Here is a 14,444-nt window from a genome sequence, read left to right as displayed (position 1 = left end):
AGGATTTTTTAATGGCTGTTTTGGGGACAAAGTTTCGGGAAAGCAATGCAAGATGATTTACGAAACCATTTAACAAAAGAGACAGATGATGTATGGTGAAAAATTTAGCTCTTTTATTGAAAGTTGGAGCTATTATTCGGTTCATTGGATATGATAACGGTGTTGCTGTATTATTGTAAATTTTAGTGACCAAAAATATACTTTTAAAAAAACGGCAAAATATTTCGAAGTAAATTATTTAATTTATGCAATCAAATCAACTCTACATTCGAATGTCTTTTAAATCATTCAGCAAGCACAGCTGCCACGAAACAGACGTAAATCCAAAACAAAAGGTAATTGAAGGTAATTGTGAGGATTATTGCGAAGGAAATGGCCAACGGGACGTAACAAAACATTTCCATACTACTGCCTGAAACGACAGACTAATGATTACTGTCGAAAGCGACTTTCTTTATGCCGGTGGACATCATCCAAATCGTTAAAGTGGCGAATTTCTTTTCTTTTACGTTCAATATTTATCTTTCACCGGTTATGAGGTAAGTGGCTGAAGAAGGTAAGATTGTGTTGAGGTATAATAACTGCAATGTTTACGATTGAAATGTTGCTTTTATGTGCACAATGAAAGCAACCGACCAGGCCGGGAAGGATAAACGCTCCTAAACAAAGAAGTGTCACCAATTACGATCCGAAGCAAGTTTTTTGTTTCCTGCTGCGATTTTGATGGACAATAAAAGTGGTGAGCGATTGTGTTGCTTTACATTTGGAAGGGAAATTGTAACGGCATAAAATTATTGTTGCACGTTTCTTTTTGTTTTTATTGCGTACTAATTGAACGATTGACAGATTAGTAATATTTGGAAGAAAGAGAAAAAGATACCCTGAATAAATAAATACCATAAAATGTGTAAACGTTTTATTTTGGTGTGTGTGTGTTTGTGTCTTTATGCATAATTTTTCCTCCAACGCGACAAGTCATGCTGAACGAGACGTGCCCTCTATCGACTTCTTTTTCACCACTAAACTAATAATGAAAATCGTTCCATAAGCATGTAGTTCGCACTGGGTAGATTATGTGCACGATACAATCATCGTCGGCCCAACAAAATGGTGTTTGTGGCCGATAGGAGAAAGAAAAAAAGAAACATCCCCAAAATCGATAAAATTATGGCTAAATGGAGGCGCCCTATCATTTGCTTGTCACGTTCCGTTGCGCCAGTAAGCCGAGATTGATGAGTGGTTGCGCGTGGTGGCCGGGATCGATCGGTTTGGAGGCGGCGTACATAATTGATATTTGATAAGAAATAATTTGTATCGCATCGCATGTTTCGGTTGCGAAAATGCGTAAAAGATTGCTGCCGTTTGGGAGCGTGCTGCATAAACGGAATTTGCGGTTATTTAATAGGTTACGTGATACTATTTTCAGAATTTTATGTAAACGGTTTCATTTGTAGGTTAGATTTTGTAACATATTTTTGGTGTATGAACTTCGTGGACAATACAAACTGCACATATCTCGGGGAATTTCTTTTCCAAAGAAAAGGAAACAAGAAATATAGCTATAAAAGAGGTATCACTGTGTTCGTATCTTTTCAGCGCTTAAGGGGTGCAATATTCTTCCTACAAACGCAACGATCGATGAAAGATATCATGCTGGTGGAAGGAGGAAGACAACAACAAAGTATCTAGATTCTTTCCCTTTCCACTAATAAATGGCACGGCTCATCATTTACCCCATCGGTGCCCGGTTCGTTCATGCTCATGGAGACGCATGGTCTTTGTCTCCAAAGGCATGTGGCTGCGTACGTGAAGGCATATAAAGCGAGGCATTCCTTCGCTAGTGCCTAGCTCGTGCCAGCGTTCCCATGTGGTGTGCTTATGGTACGAGCAGGTTTTTTGTTGTTGGTTGTGCTACCCCAAGCAACATGAAATAAGATTTCCTTCAACTTGTTCCGAACCTCAAACATAAAAGGGAAAAGGGCCGTTACATGCGACCGTTCCCCCGCCGGGTGGTGGAGGGAGTATGCGTGGAATTGATTTTCCATTCCCTTCCGTGAGCGACCACCATTTTAGGGCGTTCGGCGTACGTAGCCTAATGACCGGAATTGCAAGTTCCGTTCGCGAGTGGCCGATCGCTGTTTGTGTTACCGATTGGTCGTGATTTGTGTGCTATGGCGACCGGAAATTGGTGGTAATATTTTTGGGACGTATCAAAGGCGTGGTGTACCGGGCCTAGAACAAGACGGACACGTAAAGTGGAAAGGGGACTAGCCGTACAATGAGCCATGTTTTGGAGCTTGTTACGATGATGAATGAAACGCAAAGGGCAAAAGGAAAACGCACGAAACGGTACGCGTAGGAAATGTACAAGCCGACGCCTATTCTTCGCACGAACTTTGCGTGCCGTCAGCTGTAGCGTCTATTGATAAGCTGTTTTATGGGGTCAATAAATTGATAAGCAATTTTATTAAGCACACCGGCAGTCGCTTGTATGTCTATTTGTTGGTGTGTAATAGCAACTAGCGGCACTATCGTTGCTGTGGCGAACCATTGACAGGTTTTAACGGGTGAGGGATTTTTCTTTTATGTTTGTAGTGAGTTATTAATCTTTACACAATCAATAAGCGGTAATGAAATTTGTCTGGTATAAAAAAGGGATGACTGATGTTTAAGATATGTCGTGGGCAACTTTAATCTCTTCCGTAATAATAAATTTAACAGTCGAACACGCTGTTTGACGATAAATCTCGACCGGTTTTTTGCCTTTTCTTTCCTGTCCTGTGCAGTATAAAATATTTACTACTAGTTCTGTTTTATTTCGGCAGCCCGTTTTTTACCATTAAAAGAAAATAGGGATTTTTTCATCGTATAAGAATGTGGTAATATGCTTTCACGGTACAAGAGCACGGTAAAGCAAGACGGAACAAAAACGAAAAAATACATTAGTGCTGATGCAAAAACATGAAATAAGTTTCCATAATTTGAAAGGAAAAGCTGCAAAGGAAACACTTTGCCCACCGGAAGTGCACTCTAGCGTACCAGCTCCCAAGTGCAACAGTGTTCGGTGTGTTGGGCTCTTTGTTAGACTGTTGCAAGCGGGCGAATTTGGGCAGGATAAAGAAACCGAAAAAGCCTGAACCACAATGCTGGTAGAGATAGTGGGGACGAAAAAAAAAACCCGTGGAAAACTCAAGAAACAAAGCCAACATCTTGATATCTTTGTAAAATTTTACGTCCTTTGCAGGAAGGATATAGCAACGAAATACTTTGGCTTTTGTTTTTACGCTTTAGTTCGGGTTGCATTGGTTTGCTCATTTTGTGAAAAAAAACAAAAGAAACGGGGGGAAAGGTTGATGAAAGATGTGGTGTGATGAAAAGCAATACGGTAAAGCACTCGTTTGATGTTAAATTAACGGAGAGGATAAAGAGTGCTCAAGTTAATGCTGCTCGAACGCGTACGCTTACCGGGAAGTATGGTTTTGTTAAGCGTTCTCCCACTCAAGCTCCACTCTTTATGCAAGGATCGTGAAGAATTGTTGTAGCTTGTTCATTTATGCCTATGTAAATTGTATGCGGAGCAGAGTGTTGAAAAAAATATCTTCAAATCGGTTTGGTAAACGGTGTCATAAGATAGAAATGATCACGTCCTGAACGTGCCTGAAGCAGTCAGGATTACGATAATTTTTAATTGATTGATTGGTTTAATTTGCATCAATTCATTGATACCGTTTTTAACTGAATGAGTCTACGCCATAGTTAGCTTACAAAAGGTACCCGATTAAGATTCCGTTCGACACGTTTGGAGCAAATTTTTTGAATCCTTTTTCCACCTGCCCAAAAAATCGTCCAACTAGCCGTTTTTCACTCACAAATTGTTTCTGGAATCCCATTAGTGTAAATCTGTTATTTTTGTCCCTCCATTTGTTTTCCTGATTGTTGAATTATCTCCTCCCAAAACATAGTGGAAAGACAAATCGAACAAATTCATGGCCGGCAATCGAGGCAAAAGTCACAACCGGTTGTTATCCGATTCAATTGAACTGTAAAATTGTAAATTGAGCAACAATTGCAGTTAAAAAAAAAAACCGGGATGATCCATTGAACGATCTGATATTTTATGAGAGAATGTGTGTGTGTGTGTTTGCGTGCTTCTGTTGGTGTAAGTGTTTTGAGAAAAAGAAACGAATAATAAAACTCCAATACAGCCCACGGCTGAAAGCTATTTGTATGCGAAAAATGGAGACGCCTGGTGGCGCACAACGTTGACAAATGAGGCTGAAGGTGCCTGCTGTTCGTCAGCATCGGTTAGATCGGACGGTGGAAAATGAAGTTGATAAATTGGAAAATTATCTTTCCATTCTGCATTCGGCATTCTTCTTTCGTCACTACAGATTCCCATCGGGATGGGCTCAGATTATTGGGCTGTACCTGACTTGCGACGAATAGCGTTGCGTCGCGTAAAGTTTTATCAAGTTTGATATTTAACATCGGAAACCAAACCATGAACGGAAGAAAGTACATAAAGTTGAAAAAACAATAATAAACCATTGGATGGTTTTCATGATACCTTTTAATAATTACTTACGTATTACAAAGCATTTTATACATTTACAAAAAGTCTCATAGTTTTTTTTGTAATTCTGATCACTTTTTTATTCACACTGAAGCCCTCGTAACGGTTTTTATTCAATCCATTCATTTTTTACCAGCACTGCGGATTGTTCCGCTCGCCGAAGCTGATTAATTAATCAACCGCTCTGCTATAATGCGACCCAATACTGGTGACAAAAACTAACAAAATGAAACTATCTCGCCGTGTTTGGAAAAACAAAAGCTGGGGAAGCACTAGCACGAGAGAAAATGGTTCACAAGCGTTCAGCGCTACAGAGCTGCCGGTGCGATACGAACGAACAAAAACAAAAAAGTGGCAGACGACTACTATTGCACCGAGTTTATTTATTTCCCTGCTGTCAAACGTCAAGTGACACTTCTTCCGGTCTGGCGATCCCTTTTTGCAGTGGTTTCCCATCCCCGACCGTTGTCAGCGCGGTGGGCCATGTGGGCACGCTAGAATCATTGTTCATTGTTTGCCATTTCCATCATAGTTTTTCGCTGGGATGTTGTGGTAGTAGGTCCGTTTTTCACGCCCCACATCAATGGGGTTGAATTGTTTTCCCTTTTGATTATTTGACACAAATCGCTCGCGGTGCATTGTACGCTCTTATCCTTAATCCAGCCGGGGCGGAATGGGGACGCCCCATTCCGCCGCACGGTTTGGTTGGTTTTTTTGCCCCTTCGCTTCAAAGCAGAACACCCAAAATGGGAAGGGACAACAATTGGTTCGAAAAATCGAAAACTTCAAAAACGAGCTGCGACAAGCGAAACCCCAAAAAACCGGTCACAAGTCGTGGTGACATCGTGCGACAATCGACGGGTGCAAAATCGTCCTGTGTGTTGGTGAAAAAAAAAAGCAACCGAAAACGCTGGTAACACTAAAAAATGTATAAATTAAGCTTCACACTAAAGGAACAAAAGTAGATTTCCGGTGCCTTTTTGTTTTGTCTCATTTCGATAGAATCACGCTCCATTTTTCAAATATTAATGTCATTATTTTCTTCCTGAAGGCGCTGGTAAACCCGGTAGCCTCTAAGCAAGAGAACAATGGCGAACGTGGTCGTAACAAAAGTGTGTGAAGTGGATAGTGCTTTGAAGGAGAGCTGCCTTTCAATAGAGTTGGGCTGTGCTTACGAGCAAAAACTTAAGAATGGTGAGAAATTTACTAGCAAATAAAGGATTGTGTTTTATGGTTCTCATTTCAGACAGAGACTAATTGTTTTTTTCCTGTCTGATGGTTCTGTCGATGATGAAGGCATCTTTAGGGGCTAATAATTTTTGGAAAAATTTCATTGAGCTTCTGTGAGGTAAGTATCATTCAAACAACACATCGATGAGTGGTTTGCTACTCTTGTAGCTTAGTTAAGAGTAGTTGTGGATGTCTTGAAATCAAAAATGCTTGTTCTATATTATAAAAAATTCTAATATTTGTCAGTATCAGTAGACATCTCAACGTAAGAAGAAAGCAGCCCTTCTTATTCATTTTTTTACATCACGTAGCTGGTTTGTAACGAAGAATCATACATTTTCCCTAGTTTTGTTAAGATAAAATGACAATACGCCACAAGCCGTCATACTTAAAATAAATAAATAAAATCATAAGACGAAGTTTATAAATTAAATCACCCCTCAGTTCAACAATATTAAGATTAACTACATGTATAAACAGTATCCCTAGCACCGTAGTGAAAAGAAAAATAATTCTCACAGGTATTTTCGTCACCAGAACACGCACACATTCCACCTTCCACTGTTGTAAAACTTCGCTAAATGTGAGCATAACGGATGAACGGCGTGAAGTTCGTGTAAACATTCTCATCTTTGTGGCCCTTGAAGTAAGCGCACGGTATGGATGAAGTTTAAACTTGGAAACAGTACCCAAGAAGCTAACGAGCTTAGCCCGGCTTATCGTCACAGGAAAACGACCCACCACCCTGCCTCTCAACGTCACCCAGTTGCAAACGCTTCCACTGACCGTACGATAACGCGCACAGGAGACCCACAGCGTGTGTAAAAGTCTATACAGGACAGTAGCGCCCTCTGGCGACGGTGTCCCATACACACTAACTTTTACGCTCCCGACAATGAAACGTTAACGGAGCGTAAAATCCTAAACAAATAGTGTCCCATGATGGAAAGTACCGCACCTCTTGCAGGACGGTAAGCACTTCTCGAAAGCTTTTTCCCAAACCGATTCCCGCCACGGTTGATTGGTGTTGCCAAAAGATCTATCTAAAGACAAACCCCGGAAGCGGAACTGAAGGGCAACTTTAGCTGGAACTTCATCGACCCACGGCAAATCCTGCCCGCCGGGAAGTGGACCAATTTTTCTTCATACACACGCAGCCCAACAGGGCCGGTTCTACCGGTTGGTGGAAGTTTTCTTTGTCCTTTGTCGGGACAGTTTCGCTTCCTTTTCGGTTAGCGTGCAGCCGTGTGTGTCATTCTTAAGAGCCGGCCGCTATCGTTGCTTGTGTGTGAGTAAGTGTATTTTTTTGCTGTTGTCTTTCTTTGTCACGGCTACACACACATACATGCACACACACGCATTACCACCACAATCATGCGCAGTATTGTTTCGACGAGAAGCGCCAACGGAATGTGGAGTGAAAGTTTCGCTTCTGCTTCGAAGAAATGGTGGTACGGACGGTGAGAAGTAGCGTTCGAGAAGTTGGTCCCTCTCGTCCTCTTACCCAGCGTAGTTTGAAGATTTCTTGTGCGATAAATTCATATCTGCCAACCGTATGAGCTTTTCCGGTTGTTTTTTGAGGTTAAAGCAATCATCCCGCCTTTTTTCCGTGTGCGTTTGTTCCGCCGATTCGTTGTGTACGGGTAAGAAAAAATAAACACAGTCCAGTGGCTGTATGGCTTATTGTGCAAGGAATCAAGCCCTCAGCCCATTTCATCATAAGATCCACCTTTGGTCACGCGGTCAAAACAGTCGGTAATGCCGCAAGGTAACGACAATGCGGCAGAGATCAAGTGCACAAAGGCAGAAAAGCACAATCGGTAGCGCTTGCCTAAAGGTAAACGAAACAAGACTTTTGCTGACGCTTATCTTCGATGCCACCGAACGATGCACGCCGATGCCCGTGTATCAAAAGGAAAATCCTTTACTGAGGCGCCCGCTTCAGGGATGGAACAGCAGGAGCTTCACCGTACTCGTGCCGGTTGAATGACATTCAATCCGGCTGCTTTTGTGATCCCGATAGCTTTTCCTTCTGTGCTGCTTTTTAGCTTCAAAGCTACATCAATATTATCCATCCAGATGTGAGAAACGGGGTTGCAAAAGCCTGTATCGCATGAGTAATGAAAAAAAAAGGATCCATCTGAAGGGCGAACCTAATGGGATGGATATAGCAATATCGCAACAAACCGCTTGAACATGCTGTCATTAGCTGTCAAAGCGGCGGCGGCCGCAAAACTCAAGAAATGGTGCTGCCTGTGTGCTAGACCGGCTTAGAACGGGATGGGGATTTACCGGATTCGGGTTCGGGAAAATCAATCATCACCATGCATCTCATCTTTCGACGGACGGACGGTGGGCCATAAGCATCGATACCGAGAGCGGTGCTTTGGGGATAAGAAGGATAGTGTTTGGCGTAAGCCAGGGGTAGTTTTCATTCCGTCGCTGCTGTCCTTTCTATCCAAGCTAACACGCAAAGGCGTTCCAAATGGTCCGCGAAGTGAAATGTTGAAGAAGCGTTGCAAAAAATATTGGATAATTGGGTCAGAATAAAATCAATACTCTACACACTGCTCTTTGTTTGGCGGGCGTTTTCTTGGTCGTTGTTGGTTTTGTGTGTAGTTTAGCTTGAAGTTGTTGGTTTAAGGCGATTTTGAGAAAGTCCACTGGGGAAGCATTTCATTTCGATGTTCGATGTAAGAGATTGAAACATATTCAAATAGATTGTATTTTTGGGGCCTGTAGCATAAGAATTAATGTTGATATTTTATTTGATTTGAAGACTCTTATATTCCCTCCTGATTTGAATTTAATTAACAATATTACAGAGTGCAACATCGTATAATAATCCTATTTGAAACTAACTAAAATGATCGAATAACCGTTTAAAACGACCATCGAAAGAACCTTCCCTATTCAAAAACGCCAGAAGCTTGAAAACAAGCGTCGGATTAAATGTCAAATGAATATTTTATTCACGACACTTTACTGCTTCCCACGAGATTGTGAAACGATCGTGGGAAAATCTGCATAATGTGTCTTAAGCACATGGCGTGCATTGTGCGCCCGGGCCGAGCCAAACTGGCTATTGTCCGAAATGGGGTTTGAGAACTCGCTCAAGTTCTGTGTCTGAAAGTGTCTGATTTCAATTAAATCCTCAATGACGTCGAGTGCTGCTGATCTGCATTTGTTTCGTTCGTTCCATTTTGTTGTGGACGGTTGCAGAGAAAATGAAATGCAAATTGCGGAAAGCATGATATGATGCATGATAGTGGAAATTCTCAAGAAAGACTGTCCCATTGTTTTCCATATTTCTGTTGAAATACATTAGAGGATAGCGAAGCTATAATGGATACGAAGGCAATAAAGCTAATATTTTTTCAAATATAAAACTCATCGATTTATGCTACGGTTTGGATTGTGGAAAACTCTTCCTTTTAACTTCTTTTCGGATCTAAATTCTTGCTTTTCTTATGGAATTTCGTTTTTCTGGAGAAGAGACTGTTCGTTGAGGTAGAAGGTACAACCAGAATTTGCTTTTACTGCAAATAGATAAGAAAAGGAAACAAACTTCAGGCAAAAAAAGCCACAAAACCAACACGTTTTCTTCTCGAATGTATAGAAAAGAATGGTTGTAAGGTGACCAGCAGTCAGCATTATCTTGCCGTAGTGAAAATCGTTCAATTTTTTCTTCGTCTTCTTGCAACCTGGTACATGTCTTAGGATTGCAAATCTAACGGTTCATCTTCGCAACCCTGTTTCGCTTTTCCATTTCCAGGCCCGGATGTGACCTTCACCATGACAAACGAGCGCGCCATCATGCTACGGATTGCAGCTGAATGAAGGTAGAATGAAAAATACAACGCTTCGCCCTCAGGTAACAGTGTCCAGTCGGTGAAACCGTGGCGTTTTTCTTTATTACTTCCGCTTCCATTCCGCCCGGCCGTGGTGTGTTTCGACGGGGGGTTTTTTTTTTTGTGCGATCCGATGTCCTCGAGGAATGAAGGCTTCTGTAACCGACCGGGACTACTACCAAGCCGTGGATAGCCGTTACGAAACGAAAAACTGACCACCTCCCCCTCCCCCCCCCAACCCCATGCACACATGCAAAATGGTTGCGCTCTGCATGTCGAAAGATAAGTAGCGGTAGCATAAATTTTACCACTTGCAATCCTCGGTGACCGGGTTTTTTGGGGCCACCTTGCAGCATGTGTATTGTTTGCCTCTGTGCATGTGTGCATGTTTGGGTAGGTGGCGTATTTGTGCAACGGACATTACATTCCGCAGCGGATTGACCGACGGGTACCAATGGGCTGGGTGCTAGAGGAACGTACGGAATCTTATTTATAGTTACCGGACCGATTCTGACTTCCACTTCAGCGATCCACCGGTGCAGTTAATGCTGGTTTGTCCGCATGCAAAACCCGGTGCCCAGTGAAATGGAAAAAAATTTGTTGTGGGTTGCTGGAAATTGCTTGTGCAAAATATAATTTGTGAATGCCAAATGTACCAAAGGAAGTTATGAGCAGGACACAGAGATTGCTCAACAGAATTTTTAGTAGATTTTTTTACTACAAAAAAAACGTTTTAAAATTTATAGTTTTCCTAAAAACTACCACCCCTTATTTAAAAAGGTTATTTAAATCCTCAATTGTTATGGGGCTCGAACCCCGATAAGCTAAAACAGCAGGAAACGGTTGACTTTAACAAGTTTGACCCTTTGTTCGCTTCCTTCGCTTCACAGTTTTCAAGTGACCCTCACGGACAAGACGGTGGCAGGTGCTGAAATGACCCCAATCTCAATATGCTAACGACCGGATGGTTCTGCCTTGATGAGGGATTTATATCCATCCTTCCATTTGCTGCCCTGACCGGTAACATGTTTTTGCATATTCGAGTGGTCGTTTGGTGTTGTTCGTTCTGTTTCTGCCTCTTTTTATTTTTGCAAATAACCCCCTCCCCCCCAATGCTCCACCAACACGTACGCTAAAATGCATGTATTTCGGTGGCATGTTGTGTTGGTCATGATTTGTTTATTCCTAGTTTTTTTTTATTGCACTTGTCGCTTCGCTACTACTCGCCAGCTGCATCATAATCAGCGAGTACGGTAAGGTCAGGGTCAATAGTAGCCGCACGATTAATGCACGGATGGAAAACTTCTTCCCTTAGTGGGAGTAGAACTTCTTCTTTTCTTCAAAAGGGCACATTTTCTTTCGCCTTTCGGTGTTAGTGAAAGCTTTTCAACCGCAGATGCACGTGAAGAATAAATTATTCGCTCTATCCACAATTAGGTCGAAAAGTGAATCTATCCCCCTTTTTTGCGATAAATCTAAGTACAGGAGTGTGTTGTGTGCGTGCGTGTGTGTGAGAGGGTTTTGTACCACACGTCTTCGTGAATCTAATCTTGCAAAACTGGCACAATCGACCTGGTGTCCTTTTTTCGTCCTTCAATCGCCGCAGTACAGGGCTGTGCATGTGGTGAAGGAGTATCCGATCTTTTATCTACACTGCAGTGCATATTTCATCGAGATTTTTTGTTGCGGTTGTTGTTGCTCTTTTACTTTCTGTAACCTTATCTCGAATGAAGTGGCTTTCAGGGGGGCAAAGCACGCTCCGTGGTGAGGGGGCGGTTTTTTTGTAACTTGCTACGGTCTGTTGCACTTTTTTTTCTGCTCACGCTTCTAGACTTTCCCGCTCCAACTTCGCCGACATTCGCCGCAACGTATTGTAGCGGTGTGTCGCAAAAGAGTGCATTGGCTGAAGTGGCCATCGCCAGCACCACTTGGGTGGTATTCAAGCTCACGCTCGCCGGTATTGAAATGTTTTTCACTCTTTCATTTCTACTACCATCCCCAGCTGCGGGTGCGAGATCCATGCACTTTCTTCATCCAGTTGCTCTTTATGCATTCCGTGGCTCCTGTTTCATTGGAGCTTATCGTGGGCCTTCTCGAGAGATGCGCGGCACGAACGGCACAACCGTTTTAGCTTCTTGGTGTTGGCAGTATCATAGCAACGCTGAAGGATTCTTAGCATTTAGCAAACCACACTCGGGAATCGGGCAAGATCCAAGAGCATTCATGCAACAGCGAAGCTTCCCATTCTTTCTCCAGCGCGCCATGTCTTTTCGCGGTTGACGTTGCTGCTTATGAAGTAGCGGTGAACACACGTTTTTCTTGACGTTAATCGGTGCCATATATATGGACGCGATAAGGGAAAAAGAAACGGTACAATCCGCTTAGGTTGGAAATTGTGTTGCATTGAAAGTGCACGGGTGTACGAAAAGTGCCAAGGATTTAAATGGCACCTCGTAGCTTGGGGGAAGAAAATATGCCCACTTGACATGAGAATGTCAGCGATGTCGTCTAACGAGAAAAAGATTGCCGTTGCAATAACCGTGGGGAACGGTTTGCGTGTGGATGCGGTTGAAGGCGGAGCATTTAGCTGTAGGATTTTGCACGCCGTTTGATAAAGTGTCTCATGATGAATGCATAAAGTGACTCGTTTCAAAGGTTAGAATTAAATGAATTAAATGGCTCAGATCTATGGTGACAATAGATGTCTGTTTAACTTTGTTTTAGTTTTGAAGCTTGCAGAATTTTTGAATATTTCCGAAAAAATAATCGTTGATAAAGAGGATTCTTATAAGAAACTCATCGAAGAAAAATAGTTTTTAAGAGGCAGCGAAGGGTCAACATTCCTCCTTATTGATATATTTTTCAACAGTTTTACCTTCTGCACTAAAAACATAATTATTAGCGGAGAGTCAAAAATTTCAACATTGCATGTTTGCCCCGGAAATGGGAACAATATGCATGAATCACACGTTTAGAAGGTGAACAAACCGAACGAAATTTCATTCCATTCCTTTCAACGAACGAATTTTTTCTGTGCTTTTGCTCCCACCGTTGGAAACGCAGGAAGGAAATTGTGAATGAACTTTTCTGACCTAATGGTGTTTGCCGTTCGTTCCGATCGGCTGTTTCTGCTACCTTACCCCCGTGGAAGTATTTAGCATGCTGCTGCGGCTGACGACACGCTCGGTGAGAGTGTATCGATTGAGGGGTTTCGTCCTGCTTCCGGAACAATCAAATTATCGAGCACGAGCAGCACCAGCAGTTGTTCTTGCAAATTAGAATGATCGGTGAGCGCAAAAAAAAAGTTCATTGAAAGAAAGAGCGTAAAACTGGGTGAAGGTGAGCAAAAAAACAACACAAAACCAATCCGAGTTGAATTAATTCTACCACCAGTGTAAACATGCAATCGAATGAATTGGGAAAACCCGGGTCTGCCAAACGGTTTGGAATATATGGTACAAGTCTAGCTTTTTTTCTCTTCATAATCATGATATTTGCGTTCTTAGGTGTTTTGTCTGCGATGAATCGTTCGGAGCGTTTCGTGGCAATCTACAACAGAGCACTGTACCGTGTGCAAATGCATTCGGCCCATGTTTCATGTCTAGAGATGCAGCCTTAACAGTGACACGATGAATACATTTAGCTTAATGGAAACTGTACACAGGCGAAAAGAAAAAACACAAACACACGGTACCGAGTGCACACGAAACGGAACTAATCCAATCCAACACGAACCGAACGGTGGTGCATAAAGTTTTACTGGTGCGCGCTAAGTAAATTGAATTTTGACAGACTCGGTAAACGGGGTTGTTGGTTTCTGGTGACCCGATTTCTCTCGCCTCTGTGTGAGTCATCCTCAGGAGAGTTTTCTCGCTGCGCTAGACAACTCCCGCAAGGGAGCTGCCCACTCAAATCATGCTCAAGACCCCGTTATCTAATGAAGGTGATGCAGAGATGGCAAATTTTAATTAAAACCCCCTTCGCAAGATCTCGTCCGTGGAACAATATATACACACACACACACACATACATAGGGAGCATAATCTAAGGCGAAGATAAATAAAATAGAGTTGATCACGATGACACTTTCTTCCGGTGTGCTAAAGCTCCCGCTTAATGATGACACAAATGTGAAGCGTAGCGCATAAATTCGGACACAACCGAACGGAACGCAATCAGCTGCGTCTGTGGTCAACTCCAATTACAACCGGAACCGGTGGCATAGCGATGCCCACTGCCCGTTGCGCCCTCATTATCGGACTGACAGGCTGTTTTGCTACTGCCTCTCAGTCTGGCTCTCTGTTGGCTCGGGTTCACCTTCCCTTCGTTTGGGTTCTGTGCATGGTTTAATCAATTTCACAAGCCGATCATCATCGAGACAAATTCTGGGTGCTGGGTAGATATTCAATTTCCACGTCCACATACGAAACACGTCCAACCAAACTGCGCTTATCTCGGTGAATCGGTTCTGGGCCAATTCTGGGATGCTCACTGCACTAAGCGATGATGATAACATATGTATGTTTATTGACGAGATTGCGAGGTAGAGCATACATTCAGGCGTCCGTTCTTATCAGGAATTTGTCGTCTCGCATCCAATCCCGTGTGTGTGTGTGTGTGTGCTCTAAACAACACACTCGTACTAAAACACTGGGTTGGCGGTAACCAGTCTACAGGCTCGTTATCTTGCACAATGGATCTCCCCCAAAATTTCCATCTAATAGTACACAGTGGCTTCGGCAGAGCTGATTAGCCACTATACTCTGTGTATGGATATCCTAATTTGCACT

The sequence above is a fragment of the Anopheles maculipalpis genome, chromosome 3RL (genome assembly GCF_943734695.1).
Source record: "Anopheles maculipalpis chromosome 3RL, idAnoMacuDA_375_x, whole genome shotgun sequence".
In the NCBI taxonomy this organism is placed as follows: Eukaryota; Metazoa; Arthropoda; class Insecta; order Diptera; family Culicidae; genus Anopheles; species Anopheles maculipalpis.
The sequence above is the reverse complement of the archived record's forward strand: the minus strand, read 5'-3'. Positions refer to the sequence as shown.